The 12175-nt window shown below is 35.9% G+C and overlaps 1 protein-coding gene across 5 annotated transcripts in view; it reads right to left on the reverse strand.

Annotated features, from left to right (window-relative positions):
* LOC131164794 (polycomb group protein EMBRYONIC FLOWER 2-like) overlaps window positions 1-12175 on the reverse strand; it is a 125435-nt gene that overhangs the window by 61168 nt on the left and 52092 nt on the right. The gene's annotated exons all lie outside the window — the stretch shown is intronic.

A 12175-nucleotide genomic window follows, 5' to 3' on the forward strand; every position in this document is an offset into this window, starting at 1 on the left:
TTAAAGGGAAGATTCTTGAATAGCAAAGAAAGTTGGTGATGGGATAAAGATGTCCAAAAAGTCATAAAGGCAAAAAGAATTTGGTATAAGACATGGCAAAAATATAGAAACATAGATAACATTGAAAAGTATAAAGAGACAAGAAAAAACACAAAAAAGGTCATTAGTGAGGATAAACACAGATCATTTAATAGTTTGTATGATAGATTAGATACAAAATAAGTGGACAGAGATATATTTACACTTGCTAAAGCTAGAGAAAGGAAGAGTAAGGACTTAGGAAATGTAAAATGTATAAAAAGTGAGGATGATATTGTCTTGGTTAAGGACGAAGACATAAAAGAAAGATGGCGAAGTTACTTTAGTAAGTTGTTTAATGAAAACCAAATAGTAGGCCTAAACTTAGAATTGACAAATGAGGAAAAAACCAAAAATATGAGATTTATTCGCAAAATTAGAGTTAACGAAGTTAAGTTTGCACTAAAAAAATGAAAAATGGAACAACTATAGGACCACATAACATCCCAATTGAAGTTTGGAAATTCTTGGGTGATAACAGAGTTATATGGTTAACAAATTTATTTAACACAATTATAAAAACTAAGAAAATGTCAGATTAATAGAAGAAAAGAACTTTAATACCTACATACAAAAATAAAGGTGATATTCAAAATTATAATAACTATCGTGGAATTAAACTTATGAGTCATACAATGAAACTGTGGGAAAAGGTAGTTGAATAAAGATTAAAGCTAGAAACGAAGGTATCAGAAAGTCAATTTGATTTTATGTCCCCAAGATCTACCACATAAGCTAAATATCTTTTAAGAAGAATAATGGAAAAGTTTAGGGAAAAGAAGAGGGACTGGCATATGGTATTTATTGACTTAGAGAAAGCATACGATAGGGTACATATGGAAGTTCTATGGTGGGTTTCAGAAAAAAAGGGTGTATGTAGTAGGTATACTAATGTCATTAAGGATATGTACAATGGAATAATGACTAGTGTAAGGACTATAGATGGAGAAACTAGAGAATTTCCAATCACCATAGGTGTATATCAAAGATCTGCTTTGAGCCCTTATCTTTTTGCTTCATTGATGGACCAACTGACTAAAAGCATTCAAAATGAGGTTCCATGGTGTATGTTGTTTGTAGATGATATTTTATAGATTGATGAAACTAGGGAGGGAGAAATAAATAGCACTTGTAGATTTCGATACGTTAGATCTATTATGCAAGCTGAAGGAGATATTGAAATGATGTAAGGCATAGTTAAAGCAGGTTGGATAAAATGGAGAAGTGTTTCAAGTGTGCTTTGTGATCATAAAATACCCTTAAAAATAAAAGGGAAGTTTTATAGGACTGCTATAAGACCATTTATGCTATATGGATCAGAATGTTGAGCGATGAAGAAACAGAATATCCAAAAAGTAAAAATTGCCGAGATGAGAATGCTCAGATGGATGAATGGTACAACACTGAAAGATAAATTAAGGAATGAACATATTTGCGGTAAGTTAGGTGTAACTCCTATAGAAGATAAGATAAGGGAGGGATGACTTAGATGGTATGGACACTTACAACGTAGGCCACATAGTGCTCCAGTGAGGAAAAGTGAGCTAGTTACTGTGGGGAGTAATAGAAAGGGTAGGGGTAGACCTGAAACAACTTGAAATGAGATAGTAAATATTAAATAGCCCTAAATTTGTCAAAATAAATGGTCCATGATCGCATAAATTTCGCGAAAACAATTCATATAACCGACCCCATCTAGTGGGACTTAGGCTTGGTTTTGCTTTTGTTGTTGTTGTACTTGCTGCAGATAAGGAGACCATTAAAGGCTCTATCCCCTGAATCCATTATATATGTATGCTTTGTTTTGATCGTTCAGAATTTGTTTCTCATCTTATCTTGCTTTGTGATTTTGCAAGGAAGGTTTGAATAAGTTATTTAATTATTTTGGAGAACATTGGAGGAGTTCTTGGCAATATCTTTTGTGGGGTTCAGAAGGAGGAAGTAAGGTCTTGCTTTATGGAATTGTGCTTCATTTGCAGTACTCGCGGCCTGTGGAAGGAACATAATCTACGTATTTTTTCAGGGAAGAAGATGCCATATTGGTTAATGTGGGAGAAAGTCCTTTTTATGGCTTCTTTGTGGTGTGGGCAGTGGGAATTTTAAGGGGATGTGTTTGACAGATGTTCAGCAGGATTGGAAGTCCCTTCTAAGGACATGCTGATTTGAGTTTGCAGTATTTTCATTTTTTCCTTTTTTTTTTTTTGTTTTTTCAGGGGATTCCCAGATTTCGTTCAGGAGATGTCTTCTCGAATAATTGTACATTCTTTATTTATCTAATGAATTTTTTTTTCTATCAAAAAAAAAAAAAGTATTCACTTTTGGAAAGATCAATGATTAAGGAAAGCTGAATTACTGAAAATAAAAATGATTGAGGAATGCTGTTTTGTCCACCTCTTTTCCTCGCCTAATTCGGTTGACCTCAGGACATGATGGATCTATTCTTCTTTCATTGTGAAGCCGAGTGGTCCTTTACCTTCTTGGAATTTTCACTTTAGGAGACCCTTGAATGATAGGGAGATGGAGAAGTTATCCTGCTTGTTAGTCTTGTGGAATAATTGTCAAGTCTCATTGGAAGCTGACAGCTGTTCTTGGGCATTCCTCAGGGTTTTATTCCTGAAAATATTTTTGTGAGTTCTTGACTAGCTCTGGTTTTTCTTTTCCTCTATAAAACTATCTGGAAGGCCAAAGTTCCCCCTAAAATCAAAGCTTTTCTCTGGCTGGTTGTGCTTAATAGAATCGACACCAATAACTTGTCACAGATTAGAAGACTGTTAAAGGCTCTCTATCCAGACTTATGTGTGCTTTGCTTTAATTTCTCTGAAATTGCTCCACGTTTTTCTTACATTGTGACTTCACCCAGAGGATATGGAACAAGCTATTTAATTATTTTGAGGAATGCTGTGTTCGTCCAAAGACAATGGAGGTGTTTTTGGCAATTCATTTTTTCAGTTTTGGCAGGAGAAAGGAGGGTAAGGAGTTATGGATTTGTGTCTATTTCTGTATTTTGGGTTTGTGGATGGAACAAATCGCACGCATTTTTTCAGGGAAGAAGTCGTCATTGCTGCTGGTATGGGAGAAGATTCACCATTTGGCTTCTCTATGGTGTGTAAGTAATGGGAACTTCAGGGGATGCGCTTTTTGAATATTCAGCCTGATTGGTTTTCCTTGTCGAATTGATAGGGCATGCTGATTATTTCAGGTTGTTTCTAGTGTTTTTTTGCAATTTTCCCTTTTTAGTTTACTGGGCTAACCCAGAGTTTTGAAAGGAGATGCCTTATTCTCCAGTTTGCAGATTCCTATTCTATCAATGAAATTCTTTTGTTGTCAAATATATATATCCTTAGTAGGTTTTTCTGTTGAAAAATACAACTCTTTTTCATACATTCATTACACACATGCCAACAGTATAATGGTCATCTTCTTAAAATACCTACCAAGATTCCCATGTTGAACCAAACATTGACATTGAAATCATGTGTCCTGGAAATCTTACAAAGAACCAAACAAAAGTATTCCCATGAGGCAGGCATCCTATTCCAAGGAATGACATTACAATGCCAGCATCCTATTCTGAGGAATGAGATTCCTAGGAACGTCATTCCGTGGGAATATTTTTTAGACTGTGAACCAAATGACCCCTCAATGTTTACCAAATCAGCTGCATGGAATCATTAACTAAAGCAAATAAAAATTACCTATGAAACAAATTACAAAATTATAGAAACAAGGAGGTAAAACCAGAAAGCGCAAAATTTTAACACATGGATCCTTTTTCTCCATTCAATTTGGTTTAAGGCTATCCTTGCTATAAGTTTAGTTAAATTCTATTAAATTTAGTTTAATTAAATTCTATTAAATTTTTAACCTTAATTACATTTTTTTTAAGTGACTCGCCAAATGATATTCTTGGTTCTGATAAAAAAAATCGTTTTACATCTAACAATCTCCACTATAAAATAAACATAAAAACTTTAATCAAAATTGTACAGAAAGAAAATACTCACAACACAAATACTTATTAGCCTAAACCTCCCAACTATCACTAATACTTATTAGCCTAAATCTCCCAAAAATTTCAAGTATATTTTAAATTCTAACGTAGGATAAAACTCTCTACATTGTTATGAGTTTGCATTATCTTGCACATGAGGTAATAAAAAATTTCAACACTGTTGAACCCAAGGTCTTAAATTTCAATGAAATTGTCGAAATTTCCATTGAAACTTTCACTTTCCATTACCCTCAACATCAAAATTGTTACCAATTTCTGTTTTACAAAAATTTTCCATCTAAATTCCCTCAAATCATCCATAAGTTGTTGAAATCTCAAAATTTCAAAAATTTGCCAAAATTTTAACAAGAAAATGAAATTTCATTAAATTCAAATATGGGATTCAGAACCCAAATTGAACTTTCCCTCTTAATTTATCTACAAATTTTTTAAATTGACACAAAATTATTGCAAGAAGGATATGAATTATACCTTTCAACCTTTTGAAATTATATAAGAAGCTAAACTTAGATATTAGCTAACATTTTATTTGACCTTTCAAGTCTAAATTATCTATATTTGCATAATATATATTATTCAACTTATTTTTGAATTTCATTAGTTAGTTAAATATGTTTAATATGATTATTATATTATAGTTATAGCACCTTATCGTGAGGGAGGGCCTTAGAACAACGGTAAGGTTACTCCTTTGTAACTGGTTGGTCACGAGTACAAGTCCAAGGAAACAACCTCTCTGCGTAAAATTGGAGTACGGCTGCGTACACTGTGTCAACCCTTCCCCTATCCTCACAAAATAGGAAGCTTTATGGCCCAAGGATGCCCCTTTTCAAGCTATTGCACCTTATACACTACATATATGTCCTTGATGCACTTTATCTGTAATGTTTTAGTTCTAACTCATGAATTAGTATGTTTATGAATGGTTTCTAAAGTTTCATAAAAGAAATCCATGATTTACTACTAATTTTCACCATCTTTTCAAAATCAAAATTGAAATTGATACTGAAATTGAAATTTCTGAACTACTAAAGCCTCAAAGCTTCAGTCAAAATTGAAACTGAAGACCTCGGTTGAACCTTGAATTAGAGCGTGAGATAATTTAATCTAGATCTTGATTAAAACTAGTGTCATACATTCCTAATTTTATATCTGCTTACCATCTTTCTAATTTAGTCATAAGAACACTATTAGGAAAATACAAATGAAATAACTTTCCAATTGTTTGGGCTAAATATTTTAATAAAATATTTTGACAAGGACTTGATTAGATCATTTGTGCATTAAAACATGTTTAATTGTAGTCATATATGCTTTCCTGTGCCTATTTAAATTTATAAAGTAAAAATTTAGTCCCCTTGAAGTAATCTTGACTTAATTAGATTCAAGAAATTTTGAATGAGGCAAAACCAAAGGTTGATTAAGCCCTTCCTTTAGATTTGGTACCAATTTGGGATTTTTATTCCAAGAGACGGTTTGAATTAATTTAGAGTTGTCTGTTTAGTTTTGATTGTTTAGCAAAAAGTTAAAAATAAAGGATTATTCTTGCCACAAAGAAGATTTGATCCTATGTTGAAACTTTTGAGAAAGCCTATGATACAATGACTTGGAGCTTCTTGTTGGATAGGGTTTTTACAGCAAAGTTTTTTATGAGTGTTGGCATAATTGGATTAGGGTTTGTTTGTCTAATGTGTGGTTCTCAATGATTGTGAATGGTGAACTGAATTCCTGTTTTAATGTTTTGAGGGGCATTAGACAAGGAGACCTTTTATCCTTTTTTCTGTTTGTCCTTGTAGCAAATGTTTTGAGTAAGATGGTGGATAGGGTAATGCGAGAGAGTTGGTAAGAGGATTAGAAATGTGGAGGGAGGGAGTGGTGGTTTCTCATCTCCAGTTTGCTGACAATAACATTCTCTTCCTAGATGATCATAGTCTTTCTTTTACGAGAATCTTGGGTGTTCTCCATATTTTCAAAAGGGTGTCTAGGCTTAAAATTATTGTATCGGGAAGGGCAGACTAGAAGCTTTGAATGTGCCCTTTTAGCGCATTAGAGAGTGGACTACTGAAGTGAGGCGTGGAATACTGGATATGACTTACATGGGGTCCCTTTGGGGGGTAAACCTAGAGCTACGGATTTTTGGAATCTACCAACAGAAAGGGTGAAAAGATTAGATGGTTGGAAGGGAGTCCTTTTCTCTCGTGAGTTTCGAACAACTCTAATCCAAGCATGTCTTTCTAGCATTCCATTATACTTCCTATTTGTTTTTAAATATTCGGATGGGGATTCTTAGAAAGTGTGATAGAATTATGAGAGACTTTTTATGGTCTAGTGGGGGAGTAAAAAGGGCCATTCAATGAGATGGAATGAAGTTTGTAGGTCAGAAAAGAAGGGGGGCTGGGTCTTGGTAAGTTGGTGTCCAAAAAACACTGCCCTTTAGCTAAATGGTTATGGCACATCCCTCTAGAAGAATTGTTAGTAACAAGAGGTAAGTTTAGGTGGAATGAGAATGGATGGGATGCCAATGTTAATTATAGATGTCCTTTAGAGAGTCCAGGGAGGTCCATTTCTCATATTTAGCTTTCATTCACCCCCCCCCCCCAACACTAAACTTGAGGCGGAGAGGGGTTCTCATATCCATTTTGGAATGACCCTTAGCTAGGAAACCTTTCTTTTTCTACTTCTTTAGCTACATGGTTTTGGCACATCCCTCTAGAAGAATCATCCCTTTGGCATAAATTAATAAAAAGTAAGTTTCGGGTGGAATGAGAATGCATGGGATACCAATGTTAATTTAAGATGTCCTTTGGGGAGTCTGTGGAGGTCCATTTCTCATATTTATCCTTCATTCACCCCTCACACTAAACTTAAGGAGGAGAGGGGTTCTCATATCCATTTTGGAAAGGCCCTTGTTGGGAAACGCTTCTTTTTCCACTTCTTTCCCTCATCTCTTTCATTTGAGTTCTGATAAAAATAGAGCCATATCCTTCTTTGTTGGTGATTTGAGCAGCCCTTACTTTAGGATACCCTTTAACAATAGGGAGACGATGGAGTTGTCATCTTTGTTATCTTTATTGAATGGTAGTAACCTTTCTTCGAAAAGGGATGTTCATTCTTGGTCTTTGGATCAGTTGGGAGTGTATTCTTACAAATCTTTTTTTGAATTCTTGATACATTCCAACTCTTTCCGCTCTATCCTGACCAAGGCTCCCCCAAAAATTAAGGCTCTCGGTTGGTTGTGCTTAATAAGATAAATACTAACAACTTGCTGCAAATTAGGAGACCTTTGAAGGCTCTCTTCCAATGTATGTATTCCCTGTTATAGGAACACCAAGACAACTTCTCATCTTCTCTTGCACTGTGAATTTGCTTGGAGGATTTGGAATAAGCTTTTTGGCATAGAGCTGGGTATGTCAATAAGTGGAAGTCTTGTTAGCTATTTCTTTTGCAGGCTTTGGTAGAAGGAAAGATAGGGCAACATTATGGAAGTGTGGTATTTTAACGGTTTTATGGGGAATATGGATGAAGCGTAATGCCCAAATTGGTTTGGGAAAAGTCTCAGTACTTGGCCTCACTGCGGTATGTTGGTTATGGATTTTTCAAAGGGGCAGGATTTTAGGGATTCAAAGGAGATTAGAGGAACATGCTGACTTGTTGATCTCCTCTCTTTGTTGTTTTTAATTGTTATTCTGGTTTGCCTCAGTTTTCTCAGGAGATGCCTCATTCTCCCTAGTGTAAATTCTTTCTCTATTATGAAATTTTATTTTGCATTTAAAAGATTAATTGGATGAAGACTGAAAGAGAGCTCTTAACTTTAAGGATTTATTCATTGGAGGAAGTATACGGTTCATTTTGCTTCTCTCTCTCTCTCTCTCTCTCTCTCTCTCTCTCTCTAACACACACACTCATGGCTATATATAAAAACTTATGCATACACACACACACACACATATATATATATGTATCCATGCATGTGTGCATGTTTGCATCTCTGCATTGAAATCAAAAATAGAAGTGAACCCGTGCACTAAATTTGTCTACCAGCAGTTTTTGAGCTACATCATCTTTTGTGTATGGATTTTCTGAGGGGCGATGATTTTCTATCTTGCACAATCGCAATATCTTCGCTCCTCTCTCTCTCTCCCCCTCCCTCTCCCCCACCCCCTCACTCTCCCTCCAACCCCCTTCCCCCCCCCCCTCTCTCTCTCTCTCTCTCTCTCTCATGGCTAGATATAAAAAATTATCACACACACACACACACATACATATCTATGTATGTATTTGTGCATGTGTGCATGTTTGCGTATCTGCATTAAAATCAAAAACAGAAGTGAACATGTGCACTAAATTTGTCTACCAACAGTTTTTGAGCTAGACCATCTTTTCTGTGTATGGATTTTTTGAGGAGCTGTGGTTTTCTCTCTCACACAATCACCTTTTTTGTCTACCAACAGTTTTTGAGCTAGACCATCTTTTCTGTGTATGGATTTTTTGAGGAGCTGTGGTTTTCTCTCTCGCACAATCACCTTTTCATCGCTCTTCTCTCTTCCGTCTAATATCATGTTACTAGGTAGATTTGAAGGGGGGGTATGCACTATCCAAATTGAAGGGCTTCAATCTGAGATTGAATGAGGTAGGTAAGGTTGGAGTTCTCTTTGTTCTTGAGAAGAATAGTAAGTGCAGTCAGTAAGTACGACTCTCTTCAAGAGAAGCTTCATGGTTTTCACAGGGGTCCTTGGCTCTTGCTGGTAGGTTCGGTAAGGATTTTAAAGATTCCAGGAGAAATATGTTGATTACTGGATGGGGATTCATATGACTAGGGCAAGGAATTCATGGAAATAGGTCATGGATGGAGCGTAAGAAGTATTCCTTTTCTTTTCCAGAAGGGCTGAAAGGGGAAAGGTGGTCTCGATTTGGAGATGCCTTTGTTGCTTTGGAGAGCTCTTATCGATCAGGCTCAAATGGAGGAGATAGTAAGAAGATCTATGCCACTCATGGAGTCAGGTCATTTCTGGAAGTATAGGCGATGGTGGAGATCAATCGATTTCTAAGAACGTGTAGGAGATGATATGTGCTTGTTGTGGGGAATGATTGCAAGAACAACCAACGGCGCTGAAGAGGATGTTGCCAACGAAGCAGCTGAAATCAAAAGCAGCTAGGGTTTCTTGCATGGAAGATGGGATGACGAAGCATTTTTTGTTCTTGACCTCATATCTTCATATTCTAGAATGGGCTGGACCTGTCTTATTGTCAATTAACATTGATTTGGGCTGACTATTCGAAAATAATAAGTCTATTAAACTCTTTGATGGGCTTATTGGTTAAGGAGGCCCAAAAGTAGGCTTTTGATTTAAAAGTGGGCTTGGGTAGTGGCAAAGCTTTTGCAGAAGCGCAGATGGATCACTTAACTGGGAAGGCCCAAAAGTCTCTACAGCCCTCTGAACATAATTCTCTCCACCCATGACTAGGGAGGATATGGGAGTTCAGCGTCCTTCAGAGCAGAAGCAAGAAAAACAGCATCCATCTTTAAATGAAGTACAAGGTGATCCAATATTGTGCTCTTCTTCAAATAACATCCTTGGCAGTCAAGACAAGGGATGCTTCGATAAAAGTAAAGTGCAGGTGACAGAAGTAGGAAGGACTGTAAGGTATGATGCTTCTCCTCAGCTGGACGGAAATGATAATAGGGGGAGTTGCAGCAATGCATAGGAGGAGTCTTTTTCTAAAAAAATTCCTGTGATTTTGAAAATCATGATTCCATTTTTCGTTTGGTGGGAAATAAAGATGGAAAGGGAGTATTCGAATAATTCAAGTGTGGAAAGGTGTACACTCATCGTAAGGAAATGTAGATGGATTTTGAAGGGAGGAAACTTAATGAAGATAAGAGAGGATTATAAAATGAGAAAGCACAAAAAATTATAAAGAGGGATTCCAAAGGTGTTTTAAGTATAGTGGAAGAGCCAATCGATAAGAAGGCCAAATTGAGTAAGAAAGAGACAGAGAGATGTATCGAAAGAGGACAGCATCGAAAGTAGTGATCTTAATGCAAAAAAAAAAAAAAGAGTCTATTTTTGGACCATATTTGAGAAAAGTGTGGATATTCCTCTCATTCTTCTATTGATCGTCTTGGGGATTTCTCTTATGCGCCACCTCCTCCTTTAGAGGGTTTAGAGGGTATTAATATGTTTGAAGATGAGGCCCCCAAAGATGATAGGTTAAGGATGGAATTCTGCCTACGACAAAATTCCTGGGAAGGACATTGAAACTCAAGAGGTTGTTGGATGACTTCGGCCTCAAGTTGTCTAATCAAGGATGTAATGAAGTTAGGCATGATGGTGGCAAATCCAAGGTGAATAAGGGTCAGACTGTCAGAGGGGATCATCTAATTTAAATGTTTGGTGAACTATGATGGGAAGGGATTATAGAGGGGATTTCTTAGTTGATCATATTCATAACAGATTTTATTTCTTTAATGCTTTTATTTTTTATTTAATCTTTTTTTTTTTTTTCTTCTCTTTTCTATTTTATTTTTTAATGATTTAGTATATCCTCAATATGATTATACATTCTCTTCCTTAATGCATCTTTTTTTATCCCAAAAAGAAATATATATTCTTTGTTCTTTTCACTTGCAATTTAAAACTGTAAGAGGCCAATTGTTTGTGATAGGACTTTGGTCTTGTGGGCTGAATTTGTATTCTTCATTGGGTATCTACTGTTCCTGGGTAAGAAAATAGTACGAGAAGGGGTAGCCTTTGTGGTCTGCAAGGTACCTTGTGTAAGGGCGTTTCCTTGGTGGCTTGAGAAGAACCCAGTTTGGTATTCACTGTGAAGAAATTAGCACTAGCAGACTTCAATACCTTGGATCTATTATGCATGTTGAAGGAGAAATTGAAATGTAATACATAGAGTTAGAGAAATAAGACAGACAAAATACGCAAAATGTAATTTTAGTCATTTTAGGAGGAATATTGGAGAAATGATTAAACTTGACAGTCAAGAAATTATTAGCACTAGTAGATTTCGACACCCTGAATCTATAATGCAAGTTGGAAAAGAAATTGACAAATATGTAATACAAATTAAAGTGGATTGGGTAAAATGGAGAAGTGCTTTGGACGTGTTGAGTCATGGAATAGTATTAAAATTAAGGTTTTATAAGAAAGAAATAAGAGTAGCCATGTTTTATGAATCAAAATGTTTGGCCACTAAGAAACAACATATTCAAAAAGTGAAGTTGACCAATGAGAACTGTTAGAAGAGAATATGTTATTTTAATAATATGATTGTGTTAATGGGGTATTTTTGGTTTTAGACTTTATTATTATTAATAATATATAAGAGCCTTAAAAGGGAAACCTGGAGCTGTATGTAGACTCCAGGAAACTGCCAATAAGTTTTTTCCCCTCTTTTTCTCTTCTTCTCCTCTTCCCTTCTCTCCTCCATCTCTAAGTTTACAACATGACATCAGAGCTGGTTATGAAGAGGTCCTGGGCTCTAGTCTTGTTGCCTGTGTTTAATGTAAGTTCGTTAAAAAATTATCTTGTTCCCAATATGGGTGTTATTCATTATGCTATATCTCTCCACTTGCAATCGGGCTGTACATGCGGTGGGGTGTTAAGGTTTGATATACATTGTTGGCCCACGACCTAACAGCTAAAGCTTTTAGGTAAAGTGGTAATCTAACAAGAATGCTACGGTGGATGAGTGAGATAGCTCTAAGTGATCAGCTAAGGAATTCAAGAAAAGTCAGGCATAGCATCCATGGTTTTGACATTTGCAACGTAGATCAAATAATGCAATAGTGAAGCATGAACCAGTTAAGGCAGAAATGGCATAGGACATTGCCCATATATTGTATGAAATGGCAGAAGAGGATTCAAGTAGCTGACCGGTACTTAAGGCTTGGTTAATGTGGCCACTGTATTCACTATAAGGATGATCATATCAGGACATAGGCACCAAGTTTCACGCTGAACCAATATAAAAAGTTCCCTTTCTCTGTCTACTTTTAGTTTTGAGCATTATTTATCTTGTGATTGTTAGTATCATTTTTTTGCTAGAATTGTTATTTTTCTTAAACTATTT

Source organism: Malania oleifera, chromosome 9, assembly GCF_029873635.1.
Source record: "Malania oleifera isolate guangnan ecotype guangnan chromosome 9, ASM2987363v1, whole genome shotgun sequence".
NCBI lineage: Eukaryota > Viridiplantae > Streptophyta > Magnoliopsida > Santalales > Ximeniaceae > Malania > Malania oleifera.